This window comes from Elephas maximus, chromosome X (genome assembly GCF_024166365.1).
Source record: "Elephas maximus indicus isolate mEleMax1 chromosome X, mEleMax1 primary haplotype, whole genome shotgun sequence".
NCBI classification, from domain to species: Eukaryota; Metazoa; Chordata; class Mammalia; order Proboscidea; family Elephantidae; genus Elephas; species Elephas maximus.
In genome coordinates this window covers 139,256,977-139,274,742 of record NC_064846.1, presented here as the reverse complement: position 1 = coordinate 139,274,742, position 17,766 = coordinate 139,256,977, and positions in this window count along the sequence as shown.

The following is a 17,766-nucleotide window of genomic DNA, read 5'->3' as shown; positions in this document are numbered from 1 at the left end:
CTCTACTTCTTTCTTCTGGAAACTACCACCATCAGCCACGTGGTTCTTATAAAATTCCTTTAATAACCTGTCTCCCTGGCCACTAATAATTGTTCCAAATGGACACCTGACCGAGGTTTGGCTGTGAGTCTTTTCCTCTACAGCTTTTATATTTTGAACACAGAGAGTGAAGCTATAAGATGCAAAGCTGGGGAGTTTCTTATTTCTGCTTTTCTCTGCATATCTCTCCCATTGTTTTATTCTTACAGACCAGCTTATGCTGCCTACTCATCAACTTATATACCTATCTCAGTCATGATCAATCAATCATTCATGAAATGCAGTGTCTTCCAATGTTCTGTTGTTCACAGATGAGAATCCAACAGTATACATAGTAGAGGATCTAGAAATATTAAATATTTTAATGAGTGAAAAAAGCATTGTTGGAGTATTTTTCCTTCCACTTTCACTAGATGAAATGAAAATAATTTTTTCTTAAAAATGGAGAAAGAATTCTGAAATGACTATCTGTTATTATATGTCACCAGTTATATTCCACGTACTCTTAGGAATTGTACAAAAAGCTTGACGTTTCACACAAATCACAGTTTTTATTTATTCGCTAGATAATTATATTAAAACTTTTGCAAGATAACAAGACAATAGTGTTTGGTTGTGCAATTAATCTTTAGTTGTTATTTTTTAACAGTTGCTATTTTCTTTAATCTATTTGAGTAAATTTTCATTTTGTAATAGCAAATAAGGCCAAATTAATCACCTAAGGCTTAAATTTATCAATAAAATTGGAACAGACCTATGTGAAAAGGGTAGACTCTTCTGTTGAGAACTTTCTCAATTATTCTTTATTTTATGGAATTATTTGTTCAAATTAAAGTTGTACAGATGGAAGCCAGTTCCACTTATCTTGGCAATATTATTATAACCTGGATCCAGGTTTTGCTGTAGTAAAAGCATTAGAGAAAACTTGGAAATATGATGTTTAATAAATGAAACACTCTAAGCCTTCCTTTTTTCAACTAATAGCCAAAACTAATTAATAGGCAAGTCAGGGACAAAAATATTATAATAGATTAATCTCAGACTTCAAATGTGTAACACTTAACTGCCAATTTTCAGGGAAAAATTAAATACTTCCTTAAGTATTTTATGATTAAAATGGAACACAGTTTTAATAAGCAGCCAACTGATATTAACGGTACCCCAGGGAATGGCCATTCTTGTTAAAGATGTGAAAAGATGGCTTTGCGTCATCCTGCTACGCTTAACTTAAGTTTAATCACTGATTAAATTTCATTGTAGAAACTTAACTGAGATTAAGTGTTCACACCTTGATTCCTATTTGGAACATTCCTGATGAAGGCAAATGTTGATGATATAAAGCAAGGTAGAATGCATTACTTGTATATGACCAAACCCACTGCCATGGAGTCGATTCCGACTCATAGTAACCCTGTAGGATAGAGTAGAATGGCCCTATAGGGTTTCCAAGGCTGCAAATCTTTAAGGAAGCAGACTGCTACATTTTTCTCCTGCAGAGTGGCTGATGGGCTCAAATTGCCAACCTTTAGGTTAGCAGCCAAGTGATTAACCACTGCACCACCAGGGTTTCTTTACTTGTATATAGGCACCATTTTAATATGTTCTCACTATTTTAAATACTCTCAAATTGTACTCTTGTCAGGTTGCAAACTAAAGAAATTATAATACTGATAATCCAAACCAAAAAAACAAACCCATTGTCACTGAGTGGATTCCAACTCATAGTGACCCTACAGGACAGAGTAGAGCTGCCGCATAGGGTTTCTAAGGAATGGCTAGTGGATTCGAACTGCTGACCTTTTGATTAGCAGCTGTAGCTCTTAACCACTACACCACCAGGACTCCAACGCTGATAATAGGAATTGATTAAAACTTGTCATTGTTAGGTGCCATCAAGTCGATTTTGACTCATAATGACACCATGTGAGACAGTAGAACAGGGTTTTCTAGGCTGTAATTTTTAGGGGACCAAATTGCCAGATCTTTCTCCTATGGAGCTGCTGGCTGGGTTTGAACCATCAACCTTTTGATTAGTAGCCAATGGCTTAACCATTGTGCTACCAGGGCTCCTTTGATTAAAACTCACCCAAAACCAAAATCAAAACCATTGCTGTCAAGTCAGTTCTGAGTCATAGTGACTCTATAGGACAGAGTAGAACTGCCCCATAGGATTTCCAAGGAGCACCTGGTTGATTTGAACTGCTGACTTGGTCAGCAGCTGAGCTCTTAACCATTGTGCCACCAGGGCTCCTGATTAAAACTCAGTACCTAAAAATTTATTCACTTCCCCCTAGATGAGCAAGAGCTATGTAGGAGCTGCAGACATTATTTTGGGACGTTTGAAAGGCATGTTAGAAAAAATAATCTCTCTGAAATAGCTCTTGAAAATATACCTTTTGATATGGCTCTAATTTCACTGCTTCGTTAGTTTCCATGATGAAAAATAATACTTATTACTGAAAATAATGGTATGGGATGATTGCAGGCTTATCTTCACTCACCATTCACTCTAAACTTCCTATCTCTCTGGTCAGTACCACCAAATACAACAAGCTCACCTATTTTTTGGCTAAAGACACTTTAATTTGTGAATGTTCTTTTTTCTTCTGAAGTATGCCCTGCTATACAGAAATAGATTAGAACAGCCCCCTCTCAGCTTAATTTTTTTTCTCATTCTTTATTTTATAAAGACAGCTGGCCTCTTCCTTTTTTGTTTTCTTAAAGTCACCTGGAATTAACTTGGTTCCTTTCCCAGCTGTTGTTCCAAGTGGATAACAAATGTGCCTACATTCCCTGGAAGTTTCTTTGTTTTTCCTTCCTTTCCTGCCTATTTCTTTATGGCAAGCCAAGTCTGACTATACCTCTGAATACTACTTTAGTCTTTACTATATGCAAAGACAAGCCAGCTGTTTTCCCCCTTTCATGTAACTTAATTACAGTTTACTTGGCACATCAAATAATATCCAAAAGAGTTGTGTCGTCTATGCCATTTTATACTTCCCGTTGTCTCTCAAATCCTTTACGCTGGGAATTAAAGCACTCTGTGGCTTGGACTCAGATGAGACTTTAAGAGTGATGATTAATCACATCCATGTCTTCCCTCATCTGAGTTTAAAACCAGCTGAGAAGGAGATTCATAGATAAGGTAGATGGAGCTCAAAATGTCACCTTTGCTATTTATAAAGATGAGTTGGAAAGTGGCTTGGAACTGTGGACACAATTGGGCCTAATAATTAGAAAAAACAAACCAGTTGCCATTGAGTCGATTTTGACTCCTGGCAACCCCATGCGTGTCAGAGTAGAACTGTGCTCTATGGGGTTTTCGACGGCTGTGATCTTTTGGGGAAACCCTGGTGGCGTAGTGGTTAAATGCTATGGCTGCTAACCAAAGGGCCGGCAGTTTGAATCGGCCAGGCGCTCCTTGGAAACTCTGTGGGGCAGTTCTACTCTGTCCTATAGGGTCGCTATGAGTCAGAATCGACTCGACGGCACTGGGATTGGATTGGATTGGATTGGTGATCTTTTGGAAGTAGATTGTCAGGTCTTTCTTCTGAGGCATCGCTGAGTGAATTTGAACCACCAGCCTTTTACTTAGTAGCTGAGCACTTAATAGTTTGCACCACCCAGGGAGTCCTGGGATTATTAATACCTTTCCCCAAATTGAATATATTCACCCAAAATGGCTAGCTGTAGACTTCCTACAAGCAACCTACACATGATGGTGGAGAAGACAGGGTGCATCCTGGATTCAAGACATTAGGAAATAATGCTCATGTTACATTTTTTTCTCCCAAGTTCACTGATCAGATATACTGCTCCTCCTCCAATGACAAACCCCTTTCCCCTAATCCAAGAAAACTATTAAGTCACATACCAAAATGTCAGGACTTCTCTGCTCTCTCTTTAGCCCCACTCCTCAAGCCATTGATTAACCATTGGGTTAATCAGGATTGATCAATTTAATGTCTTTATCGCTCAACAAGAGTGTAGTAAGTACCTTTGCTGACAGATAGTATACTCAATCCTGGGGATGCCAAAATTAACAAGACATAAACTCTGTTGTCGGGGCTTCAAAAAACATCTATCCAACATATTGAATTTATGCGTTTGTACTATTTACATCAACTGGTATTGCCATAATTGGATATTGTTATCCTTGAATTTTTAGACTGTTTTACAATGCCGCTTCTATAAGATTATAAGTCATTCTCTGTAGGCATAATTTCCCCTAAATTTTTATTTCTTCTTCTGACATAACTCTTGGTGCAGGTGTTCTTTTTGCCTCTCTGAGGATCAGTTCAGTGACTTTCTCTGTGGCTTTGGTTTTGCTGTCTAATTGTACTCTTCTTTTTATTTCACAGCTATTCTGTAACTCATGTCTTTTTTGTGTCTGATTTGCTAATTTGTGTCATATTGGTCTCATTTCATCTTAGGCCAGTCATCTTTCTGTGTTTTGTCTCTGTGTTGTTGGTGAACTCCCTCCCATTTTAGGTTTTGTCTATAATCACAAACAACTTCTGAGAATCCTGTCATTGTTCTTCCCATGATCCCATTTTTTGTCTCCAACCCCTGACGCTTTGTTCCTTTGCTCTGCGACTCTCACTTTGCTTTCTTTGCTTGACCCACTCCATTCAGGCCTCAGTCCTCCCCACTCCAGGAAGACTGCCGTTTCCAAGACTGGTGACCTCATCCACTCTGCCTAATCCAATGGTCAGATTTGTCTTCAGAGGTTACTCAACCCCTCAGCAGCATATACCAGTTGAGACAGTTGAAGCACTTTCTGCTCTTGGTTTTCATGACTGTCCCTAATTATTTATTACCTCATTGACTGTTCCTTTCATTTCTATTTTTGTCTCCTCCTCTTCTGGCCAGGCTTTTAATATTTCAGTGCTTCAGAACTTTGCCCTGAGGGTCACCACATTCCATTGCACGGGTTATGCCCTGTGCATTTACAGACAATGATGTGAATGGACCTCCTCAGCAGTTGTGCCATACGACAAAGCTGCTATCCTAGGCCCTTTTATCTATCTTCAAATGTGCTCAGGTGATCTAATACATGCTCTTGGTTTTAAATACTATTTACTGATGACTGTCAAATCTCTCACTAACCACAATGTGTCTGCTATATGTTAATCATTGCTCTAACCAATATCCACATGGATATCAAATAGGTGTCTACAATTTAACATGGACCAAATACAATACTGGATCTTCCTTTCACTAAGCTACTTAACCTGTTCCTGCCTGAGTCTTCTTATCTTCTCTCTCTTGGTAAACAGTATCCCATTCTACCCATATGCTGCTCAGGCTCCAAATCCCGATTTTTGCTTGGTTCCTCTTTTCCTCACCCACACATTACATCCGATCTGTAGGCAAATTAGTATTATTTTGACCCTCTGATCAGATCCCAAAGCCATTCTTTTCACAAATTTCACTAAAAACACTTTGGTTTAAGCCACCGTTATCTGTCAACTGGACTTTTGATATAGAACCTATTAACTGGTCCCTCTTTTCCTACAAAGACTTTAGAGTGATCTTTAAAAATGTGAATCCTGTCGTGTCAATCTCCTAATTTCCAACTCTTGAGGTTCTTTCTACTTGACTTGGCCCACCTCTCTAATCTCACCTTGTACGACCCTCCTCCTTGTCCAGTAGGCTTTACTCACACTGGATGTCTGCCTGAATTTTAAACATGCCAAGCTCATTGCCACCTCAGGGCCTTTGCACTAGCTTTTTTCCCTGCCTGAATGCTCTTCACTCCTGATGGTTCTTGATTATTGTGATGTTTGCTGGCTTAAATGTCACCTGTCACAGAGTACTTACCTGAACAACCAACTTGAAAGTTTTCTCATTCTCAAAATGAGACACAAGGAAGAAATAGTCCCCTTGCCTTTTTTCTTTTTGAAATTGTTGTCTTTAGATGTGATGCCAAAAGTGAAGCCATCTTTAAACAGGAACAGAGCTAACCTTTGGGCAAAAGTAAACCCTGAGAATGGTAGAGCAGCAGAATATTAAAAAATAAAATCAAAACTGTTTTTTCTTACATTTTAAGTTGAGTATGCAGAGACTGGAAACCCCCTATCTCCAGATGTTTTGTTATCTTAGATAATAAATATCTTTATTGTTTATGCAATATTAATAGGTGTTTTTCTCTTTGAGACTATAACATTCTAATTGAAATGTCAACATTTGGAAAATAAATATATATTTTATTAATTCGATCAAGAAATATTTATTGAGCACCTACCTATATCAGGAACTGTTTTGGCCTCTGGAAATATAGAGAATAAATTAAAATAAAACTTATTTCTTACATTTTAATGGGGGGGGATGGGTCATAAAAACTTGACCAGAGATCTAAATGAAGTGCGAGTGGAGATCAGGGAAATGGCATTTCAAGCAGATGGAATAATTAGTGCCAAGTTTCTTGGCAGGGAACCGCTAATGTTCTGTGTTCACAGTCAGCAATGAGGCCAGTGTAGCTAAAGTAGAAAGAAAGAGGGATTAGAAGGAAATAGGGTGGGGGTGGGGCAGAATCCAAATCACCAAATCACCATAGGATCCAGATCACTTTACGCCTTGTCACTCATGGCAAGCTTGAAGCGCATTCTCAATGTAATGGAAAGTCTGGGAGGTTCTGAGCAATGTAATGACCTCATTTACAGTTAAAAAATCACTCTGGCTGCTGAAAGCAGAGTAGGTGATAGTCCAGGCGACAGAAGATAACAGGCAAACAGAAGATTGTGGGAGCACGCAGTGATGAGAAAAGGTTAGATTCATGACACGTTTTTTTAAAATATAATTTTATTTATTTTGTTGTTGTTGTGGAGCATATACACAGCAAAACATAAATCAGTTCAACAATTTCTACATGTACCACCTAATGACATTATGTTCTTCAAGTTGTGTAACCACTCTCATCCTCCTTTTCTGAGTTTTTCCTCCCCCATTGACATAAACTCACTGCCCCCTAAGGTTCCTATCTAATCTTTCCAGAGTTGCTGTTGTCAGTTTGATCCTATATAGACAGTTCTTAAAAGACCATAATGCTCAAGGCAGACCTTTTTTTACTAGTTAAGCTAAACTCTTGTTTGGTTTTAAGAAGTCTTTAGGGGATATTTTTGATTTAAGGTTTAAAGATGATCTCAGGGCAATAGTTTCAAGGGTTCATGCAACCTGATATAGTTTTTAAGGTAGAAAGAACAGGATTGGCAAGTAGATGAAATTCATCATCAGAGGAAAAAAAAAAAAAAGAATCAAGGGTGACTGTTAGGTTTTAGGCCTAAAAAACAAGAAGAAGGATGGTACCATTTATTGAGATGAGGAAAATGAGGGAAAGACCCAGCTCGGTAGTTTTAACATCCCAAATTGTATCTATTAGTGTTGCATTCATATAAAAACATTTAAGTAAATGAAAGGAAAACATTATATTATATTTCCCACATATTTTGTTTTTGGTCCATTGCTTTCCTCCCTCATGTTTCAGTATAAACAATGAGATTTTCTTTATTTTCTTCATATTGTTAGGTAGATTTAGCTCATGTAACAAAATATTAGAGCGGTAAAAACAATAGTAAAGCTATCTGAGAGCTATACTTAGCTTTGCCAGAAATTGTTCTCCATGACCTTGAGCAAATAATTTTATTACTCCTGGATTCTCATCATTTTTAAAATGAGTGTATTGGACCATTTAGTGATTTCCAAATGTTAAATATTTTGAGTATATCTTGATTCAAACAAACCAACTGCAAAAATAGATTTTGAGACTTTTGGGGTAATTTGATTATGAGCTAAGTATTTAGATAAGACCAAACTGGCATTGTGAGTACATAAAAAAAGTCCACTTTTTTTTTTTTTAAGGAATGCATTCTGAAATATGTCGGGATGAAATGACATTGTGTTTTCAGTTTCTTTAAAATGCTTCAGTATACGAAAAAAGATAAGAAACAAAAGTGGAGAGATGTCAAAACCTTGATAATTCTTCAGTGTGGGTGACAGTTACAAAGGGTTTCATTATACCATTTTCTCTATGTGTGTAATTTATATTATATCATCATCAGATTGATGTCTCATGTTAAATTTGTTGTTATCTGCTTCTTTCATGGAAATCCTAGTGGCATAGTTGTTAAGTGCTAGGGCTGCTAACCAAAATGTCGGCAGTTCAAATCCACCAGGTGCTCCTTGGAAACTCTATGGGGCAGCTCTACTCTTTGTTGGAATCGACTCGATGGCAGTGGGTTTGGGTTTTTTTTTTTCTTTCTTGTTATGTCTCCTAACACTATTAAAAAAAACAAACTCATTGCCATAGAATCGATTTGTTTTATTGATTAGTTTGCTTCGATGTCTGTCTATAAAACCATCTTCTGCTTTCATTTTCTAACTTGCAAACTTTTGGCCCTTTGTAGTTGACTTCTAAGCTTATTGACTCATGATCAGGGAATATGATCTGTATGGTATTGATGCATTGAAAGTCTTTAAAACTTTGTGGCCAGGTACTTGCAACAACTTGTAAATTTTGTCAAAGTTAAAATAGTGTATGCTTGCTTGAAAATGATGTACATTTTCTAGTAGCTACATGCCCATTGTTTTCTTTTTGTAAAGACAAATCCTCACAACTGGACCAATAAACAATATCATGATAAATGGAGAAAAGATTGAAGCTGTCGCGGATTTCATTCTACTTGGATCCACAATCAAAGTCCATGTAAGCAGCAGTCAAGTAATCAAATGACACAATGCATTGGGCAAATCTGCTACAAAAGACCTCTTTAAAGTGTTGAAAAGCAAAGATGTCACTTTAAGGACTAAGTTGAGCTTGACCCAAGCCATAATAATTTCAATTGCCTCCTATGCATGTGACAATGATTATGGAATCATCAGCTTCTGTTAAATTTTCTCTGTATATTTCAAACTTTTATTTTTAAATACATAGAAATTTTATGTCTTTCTGATTAGTTGAATCTTTTATCAATATGCAATGATCATCCTAATCTTTAGGTTTTTTTTTCCTGTTTTCTGATGTAAAAATAGCTAGTCTCACTTTCACTCATATGAGTTGCAATCAACCTGATGGCAATTTATGTTGCTAGCATTTGACTAGTAAATAGCTTTGTAATCTTCTATTATTAATTGGAAACTTCTGATTATCTTTTTCAAAACTTTTTATTTTGACAAATTTCACAGATACATAAAAGTATCAAGAGAATGGCACTGTTAATACTTATTAATCCTCCACCGACTCTCTAACACCATTCACTCTTTTCAGGTATACCTCACACACTTCTCCCCACATTGGATTATTTTGAAACAAAGCCCAAATATAGCATACTTTTATCTGTAAACATTTGAGTGTTCATATCTAAAAGATTAAAAAAACACTGCCATCAAGCCGATTCCGACTCATGGAGACCCTATAGGACAGAGCGGAACTGCCCCATAGGGTTTCCAAGGAGCGGCTGGTGGATTCGAACTGCTGACCTTTTGGTTAGCAGCCATAGCTCTTAACCACTACAGAGCCAGGGCTTCCATCTAAAAGATAAAAAAAAAAAAAAGATAAGGGCTCTGTTTTTTAAACATAACTGCTGTACCATTATTTTACCTAAAATATTTAAAAATAATTTCTTTTTATCACCATTCATTTCACTCAGTGGTCAGATTTCCCTTATTGTCTATATCTCTGTCTCTCATACACACACACATACACATACACCAATTGGTTCATTTAACAATTGAACCCAAAGTCCACAAATTGCATTTGATTAGTTAAGTCTTTACGTCTCTCTGGCTTCTATCCTTGCTATTGAGAATTTAGCTGACATTCTTACTGGTCAAATAAGTTTTTTGTTTGTTTGTTTGTTTTTAATTTGTGTTTTGTATACTACAGTTCTACTCTGATACGTCTTATGATGGATTTTTTTTTCATTACTTCCCTTTGGATTCCTGAATTTATAGATCAGGATCTTCCACCATTTCTGGAAATTTCTAGTTAACTTCTTTTTTTGCTTCTCACTGATTTTGGCACTCAAATGAGATACATGTTGTGCCCTCTCACTATCTTTCATATTTCTTAATCTCTTATTTATGGTTTTCATCTGTCTTTCTTCACTGCATTCTGGGTAAAGTGTTCTTATCTACCCTCTAGAGCCTTTAGTTCTTGAACTACCTGTATCTGATCCTCTGTTTAACCTTATGATGAGTTTCTATTTGCAATTGTTGTATTTTAACATTTAGAAATTTTATTTGCTTATTTTTCAAATCTGCCTGGTCAATTCTGAGAATCTGTTTTTCCTTGATCATACTTTATATATGCTCCTATATTCTTTGAACATAGTAAATGTATTTCTTTTATAGTATGCATCAGATAATTCAAATATTTGAATACATTTTGGAAGTGATTCTGCCATGTCCTGTTTTTTCTTTTGCTTGTTGTTGTTATTAGGTGTCATTGAGTCAGTTCTGACTCATAGCAACCCTATGTACAACAGAATAAAACACTGTCTGGTCCTGCGCCATCCTTATAATGGTTGTTATGTTTGAGCCCATTGTTGCAGCTGCTTTGTCAATACATCTCATTGAGGGTCTTCCAGTTTTTTGCTGACCCTCTACCTTACCAAGCATGATGTCTTTCTCCAGGGACTGGTCTATCTTAATAGCATGTTCAAAGCACATGAGATGAAGTCTCACTTCAAAGGAGTACTCTGGCTGTACTCCAAAGACATCAATTCTTCTTCCATCTTCCTTATTCATTGTCTATTGAAAATATCATGGCTTGGGTCAGATACACCTTAGTCCTCAAAGTGACATCTTTGCTTTTTTTTAACACTTTAAAGAGGTCTTTTGCAGCAAATTTGCTCAATGCAGTGGGTTGTTTGATTTCTTGACTGCTGCTTCTATGGGTGTTGATTGTGGATACAAGTAAAATGAAATCCTTGACAACTTCAATATTTTCTCCGTTTATCAGGATGTTGTTTATTGGTCCAGTTGTGAGGATTTTTGTTTTCTTTGTTTGAGGTGTAACCCATACTGAAGGCTTGTGTCATCCACATATCACAGGTTGTTAGTCTTCCTCCAATCCTGATGCCATGTTCTTCATCATATAGTCCAGCTTTTTAAATTAATTGCTGTGTAGGGCCTTTCCAATTACCTCATGGTAAACTCAGTTTCTTCAGTTGTGATATAGATATAATAATAGTATTCATTTCATGGCTTGTTTTTGAGGATTCAATGTACAAATGCATGTGGAGTCCTTGGAAAGTGCCTGGTTCTCAGCAAGTGTTCCACATGTGTTAGCTGTTACCGTTACCATCATTTAAAGCTCTAGGTGGTTTTTTTTTTATCGTGCTTTAAGTGAAAGTTTACAAATCAAGTCAGTGTCTCATACAAAAATTTATATACAGCTTGCTATATACTCCTAGTTGCTCTCCCCCTAATGAGACAGCAAACTCCTTCTCTCCACCCTGTATTCCCCGGATCCATTCAGCCAGCTTCTTTCCCCTTCTTCCTTCTCATCTCACCTCTAGATAGGAGTCACCCACATAGTCTCATGTGTCTACTTGAGCCAAGAAGCTCACTCCTCACCAGTATCATTTTCTATCCCATAGTCTAGGCCAATCCCTGTCTGAAAAGTTGGCTTTAGAAATGATTCCTGTCTTGGGCTAACAGAAAGTTTGGGGACCACGACATCTGTGGTCCTTCTAGTCTCAGTCAGACCATTAAGTCTGGTCTTTTTATGAGAAATTGAGGTCTGCATACCACTGTGCTCCCGCTCCCTCAGGGGTTCTCTATTTTGTTCACTGTCAGGGCAGTCATTGGTTGTAGCTGGGCACCGTCTAGTTCTTCTGATCTCAGGCTGATGTAGTCTCTAATTTTTGTGGTCTTTCTGTCTCTTGGGCTCATAATTACCTTGTGTCTTTGGCATTCTTCATTCTCCTTTCCTCCAGGTGGGTTGAGACCAATTGATGCATCTTAGATGGCCACTTGCTAGCATTTAAGACCCCAGAGGCCACTCTCCAAAGTGGGATGCAGAATGTTTTCTTAATTGATTTTATTATGCCAATAGACCTAGATGTCCCCCGAAACCATGGTCCCCAAACCCCCGCCTCTGCTGCACTGGTCTTCAAAGTATTCAGTTTATTCAGGACACTTCTTTGCTTTTGGTTTAGTCCAGTTGTGCTGACCTCTCCTGTATTGTGTGTTGTCTCTCCCTTCACCTAAGATAGTTCTTGTCTATGATCTAATTAGTGAATACCCCCTCCATCTCTTCCTTCCACCTCTTGTAACCATCAAAGAATATTTTCTTCCCTGTTTAAACTATTTCTCGAGTTCTTATAATAGTGGTCTCATATAATATTTGTCCTTCTGCAACTGACTAATTTCACTGAGCATAATGCCTTCCATATTCCTCCATATTATGAAATGTTTCACGGACCCATCATTGTTCTTTATTGATGCATAGTATTCCATTGTGTGAATATACCATAATTTATTTATCCATTCATCCATTGATGGGCACCTTGGTTGCTTCCATCTTTTTGCTATTGTAAACAGTGCTGCCATGAACATGGGTGTGCATGTATCTGTTTGTGTAAAGGCTCTTATTTCTCTAAGATATATTTCAAGGAGTGGGATGGCTGGATCATATGGTAGATCTATTTCTAGCTTTTTAGTGTGGTAGCTTTTTAAGGAAGTGCCAAATCGATTTCCAAAGTGGTTGTACCATTTTACATTCTCACCAGCAGTGTGCATAATTGTTCCAGCCTCTCCACAACCTCTCCAACATTTATTATTTTGTGTTTTTTGGATTAATGCCAGCCTTGTTGGAGTGAGATGGAATCTCATTGTAGTTTTGATTTGCATTTCTCTAATGGCTAATGAACGTGAGCATTTCCTCATGTATCTGTTAGCTACCTGAATGTCTTCTTTAGTGAAGTGCCTGTTCATATCCTTTGCCCATTTTTTTATTGGGTTATTTGTCTTTTTGTAGTTGAGGTTTTGCAGTATCATGTAGATTTTAGAGATGAGATGCTGATCAGAAATGTCATAGTTAAAAACTTTTTCCCAGTCCATAGGTAGTCTTTTTACTCCTTTGGTGAAGTGTTTGGATGAACATAGGTGTTTGGAGCTCCCAGTTATCTAGTTTCTCTTCTGCTGTTTGTGCATTGTTAGTAATGTTTTATATACTGTTTATGCTATGTATTAGGGCCCCTAGCATTGTCCCTATTTTTCTTCCATGATCTTTATCATTTTAGATTTTATATTTAGGTCTTTTATCCATTTTGAGTTAGTTTTTGTGCATGGTGTGAGGTATGGGTCTTGTTTCACTTTTTTTGCAGATGGATATCCAGTTATACCATCACCATTTGTTAAACAGACTGTCTTTTCCCCATTTAACTGACTTTGGGCCTTTGACAAATATCAGCTGCTCATATGTGGATGGATTTATGTCTGGATTCTCAATTTTGTTCCACTGGCCTATGTATCTGTTGTTGTACCAGTACCAGGCTGTTTTGACTACTGTGGAGGTATAATGGGCTCTTTTTAAAATCAGGTAGAGTAAGGTCTCTCATTTTGTTTTTCTTTTTTTAGTAATGCTTTATTTATCCGGGGCCTCTTTCCCTTCCATATGAAATTGGTGATTTGTTTCTCCATCTCATTAAAAAATGTCATTGGAATTTGGATTGGAATTGCATTGTATCTATAGATCACTTTTGCTAGAATAGACATTTTTATAATTTTAAGCCTTCCTATCCATGAGCAAGGTATGTTTTTCCACTTATGTAGGTCCCTTTTGGTTTCTTGCAGTAGTGTCTTATGGTTTCCTTTGTGTAGGTCTTTTGTGTCTCTTGTAGGATTTATTCCTAAGTATTTTATCTTCTTAGGGCTACTTTAAATGTTATTGATTTGGTGATTTCCAACTGATTTTTGTATGTGTATCTTGTATCCTGTTACTCTGCAGAATTCTTCTATAAGTTTCAGTAGTTTTACTGAGGATGCTCTAGGGTTTTCTGTGTATAAGATCATGTCATCTGCAAATAGAGATCCTTTTACTTCTTCCTTGCCAATCTGGATGCTTTTTATTTCTTTAGTTAGCCTAATTGCTCTGTCTAGAACCTCCAGCACAATGTTGAATAAGAGTGGTGATAAAGGGCATCCTTGTCTGGTTCCCGATCTCATGGGGAATGCTTTCAGGGCCTCTCCACTTAGGATGATGTTGGCTATTATTGGCTTTGTATAAATGCCCTTTATTGTGTTGAGGATTTTTCCTTCTATTCCTATTTTGCTGAGAGTTTTTATCATGAGTGGGTGTTGAACTTTGTCACATGCCTTTTCTGCATCAATTGATAACATCTTGTGGTTCTTGCCTTTTGTTTTTTTTATATGATGGATTACATTAACTGTTTTTCTGATGTTGAACCATCCCTGCATATCTGGTATGAATCCCACTTGGTGATGGTGAATTATTGTTTTGATATGTTGTTGAATTCTATTGGCTAGAATTCTGTTGAGGATTTTTGCATCTAAGTTCATGAGGGATATAAGTCTGTAATTTTTTTTTTGAGGTGTTTCTACCTGGTTTTGGTATCAGGGATATGCTGGCTTCATAGAATCAGTTTTGGGAGTATTCCATGCCTTCTATGCTCTGAAATACCTTTAGTAGTAGTGGTGTTAACTTTTCTTTGAAAGTTTGGTAGAACTCTGCAGTGAAACTGTCTGGGCCAGGGTTTTTTTTTGTGGGAGTTTTTTATTTACCTATTCAATCTCTTCTTTTGTTATGGGTTTATTTAGTTTTTCTATCTCTGTGTTAGTTTAGGTAGGTAGTATGTTTCTAGAAATTGGTCCATTTCTTCTAGGTTTTCAAATTTGTTGGAATACAATTTTTCATAGTAATCTGATGTGATTCTTTCAATTTCAGTTTGGTCTGTTGTAATATCACCTGTCCCATTTCTTATTTGGGTTATTTGGTTACTCTCCTGTTTTACTTTTGTCAGTTTGGCCAATGGTTTAATCAATTTTGTTAATTTTTTGAAAGAATCAGCTTTTGGTCTTGTTAACTCTTTTAATTGTTTTTCTTTTCTTTATGTCATTTAGTTCTGCTCTAATTTTTATTATTTGCTTTCTTCTGGTGCCTGAGGGTTTCTTTTGTTGCTCTATTTGTTCTTTTATCTGATTTTTCTTCAAATGTGTTGGTGCCAAGTGCTTTATCTTCAGCCTCACCAATTCTGCCTTCCACTTGCTCAGTTCTGCTCCTCTGACTTTCTACTGAATTGTGTAATTCTGTAATTTTATTGTTAATCTTCCAAATTTCTGATTGCTGTCTCTCTATGGATTCTTGCAGCTTATTAAGTTTTTCATTATGTTCTTGAATAACTTTTTTAATTTCTTCAACTGCTTTATCTGTGTGTTCCTTGGCTCATTCTGCATATTGCCTGATCTCTTTCCTGATCTTGTTCCTGATGTCTTGAAGAGTTGTGCATATTAATCTTTTGTATTCTGCATCCGGTAATTCCAGGAAGCCACCTTCATCCAGAAGAGCCCTTGATTCTTTGTTTTGAGAGCTTGTTTTAGTGATCATGGTCTGCTTCTTTATGTGATTTAATATTGTGTGTTGTCTCTGAGCCATCTATAATTTATGTATTAGCTTATTTTATGTTTGCGTGCTGTATCCTAGCTTCTTGCTTTTTTTATTGTTTTGGTATACACAAATAGGTTGTTTGAGTGAGCTGGCTTGATTATTTTCACCTTTGATGCTCTGACATCCTGTCACCAGATGGCTAGAGCTGTTATCAGGTATATGAGGCTAGGTGTCCATTCACTTTTCTTGCATGAATTCACCTCAGGTGTCCAGGTAGTTGGTCATTAAGTGTGTGCTGCAGGCTCTGCCATACAGTCTTAGAGGGCCAGAAGTGATTGGTGTAGGTACCAGTATCTGGTTGCAGCAAGAGTTCTTGCTCTGAACAGGCAGGGGGCTGACAACTGTCCCCCAAGTGTCTGTGAGGAAAGCACATCCCTGTTCCCTAGACTGTGCAGGTGGTTAGGTTCTGCAAATGGACGATGGGCACCCAATGTTTTTGGATGTAAGGACTGGGAGATACCAGTTATCCTTGGACTCCTGTCGCAAGTGGCTGGGTGACATGAGTGGTGCCACCAGTCCTTAGGCCCCTGATGTGGGTATGTGAAGACCCTGTTTAATAGGCAAGGTGGTGTCAAACATCAAACACCCACCTCTCCACCACACAGCTGAAACAGTTGCAATCTGCAAACAAGGGCCTATTCTTCTGATATAGGCCCACACAGGTCCATGCAGGGGGGAAAGGTATTCAGATCCATGGGCTGTTTATGCCTGGACAGGAGCCACTTCTGTCCTGAGCTCCACAGTTTAGTGTTGCTGGCAGATTATCTTTTCCCCCAGTTGTGAATTTCTTCCTTCTCCAAGGCTGGGAGAATGGCTCAGGATGCTCAGCAGGATCTATCTGAGGCCCAAGGAAATAGACAGCCACTGAAGCTGTGTTGGGGGCTGGGGGCACGTTAAATATATGTAAGCACTTAAGTTTTGCTGAGAGCGCTGCTCTGGTCTCAGAGATGTTAGTAGGCTGTGTGGCTGGCTGTTTCTCCCTGAAGAAACTGCGGCCAAATGCTATCACCAGCCTGCCATAGTCGCTCCTGGGAATGATGCCTGAGCGTTCCCGGAGATTCAGGTCCAGTAACTCCTCTTTGCTTCTGAACTGTCTTTCCATCTCCCTGCCACTCAGTCCGTTTTCTAGCTTTGCCTTTGATGTTCAGGGCTCCTAAAAAAAAAATTTTTTTTTTAGCTTGTCATAAATATAATTGTTTCACTTGTTTTTTTGCTTCTTTGTTGTAAGTGGGTTCACTGGAAGAGTCTGACTACTCTGCCATCTTGGCCCTGCCTCAACATGGTTCTAGTTGGGTTTTACATGATAGTGATGTGCTAGAGGGCTTCAACTACTAATCAAAGATGATTTGAAATGGAAACACTGCCCTCTCGTTATCAGTCAGGTTCTCTCAGAATTACGCAAAAGGATATTCTGTGAAAAAGAAACCAAAAGTATATGATGCTGAAATCTTGGATAGAATTTGAAATTGTTTGCTAAAAGTTCAGGTAAAAGATCCATATTTCAGGAAGTCCCTTTAGCTGTTATTTCTTTATCTTCTTTTGAAGGGAACATGTAAGACCATCAAATGTGTGCCCACTTTCCTCCCTCGATTTTCATTTAGCTGATTACTGGTCTTGCAGTCTTATCAGGAAAATGCAGTTATTTTAAATTACTCAAAATGCTTTTTTCTGTTAGATGATATGAAATTGAAGTGAAAACGTAAATGAAATACTTTTTCAAAAAGATAAGCAATTTTATAAAAATAACAAGAGTGTGCAGATGGCACATCCTTATAAGTTGAAAAAATAGCTTCTGGTCATTGCCCATTTTCTTTGAATACCTTGTAAATTATATCTTGTTTCAAATTTATCTGCAGTAATTCCACTTATTCCTTGTATGTTTAAGGAGACTGGTAAACAAATGTATTTATGAAGATGGTACTACATAAGTTCAGGTAAAGAACATGGATAACAATGTTATACTTTATTTCTCCATCATTGAGATATATTTTGTTGGGTTTGCTATAAAATGTGTTTCTCATGGATGAAAATGTATATGGTATAATTATAATTTCCAAGTTGATTTTGTAAATAAATTTGTTAAGATGCAGTATTTT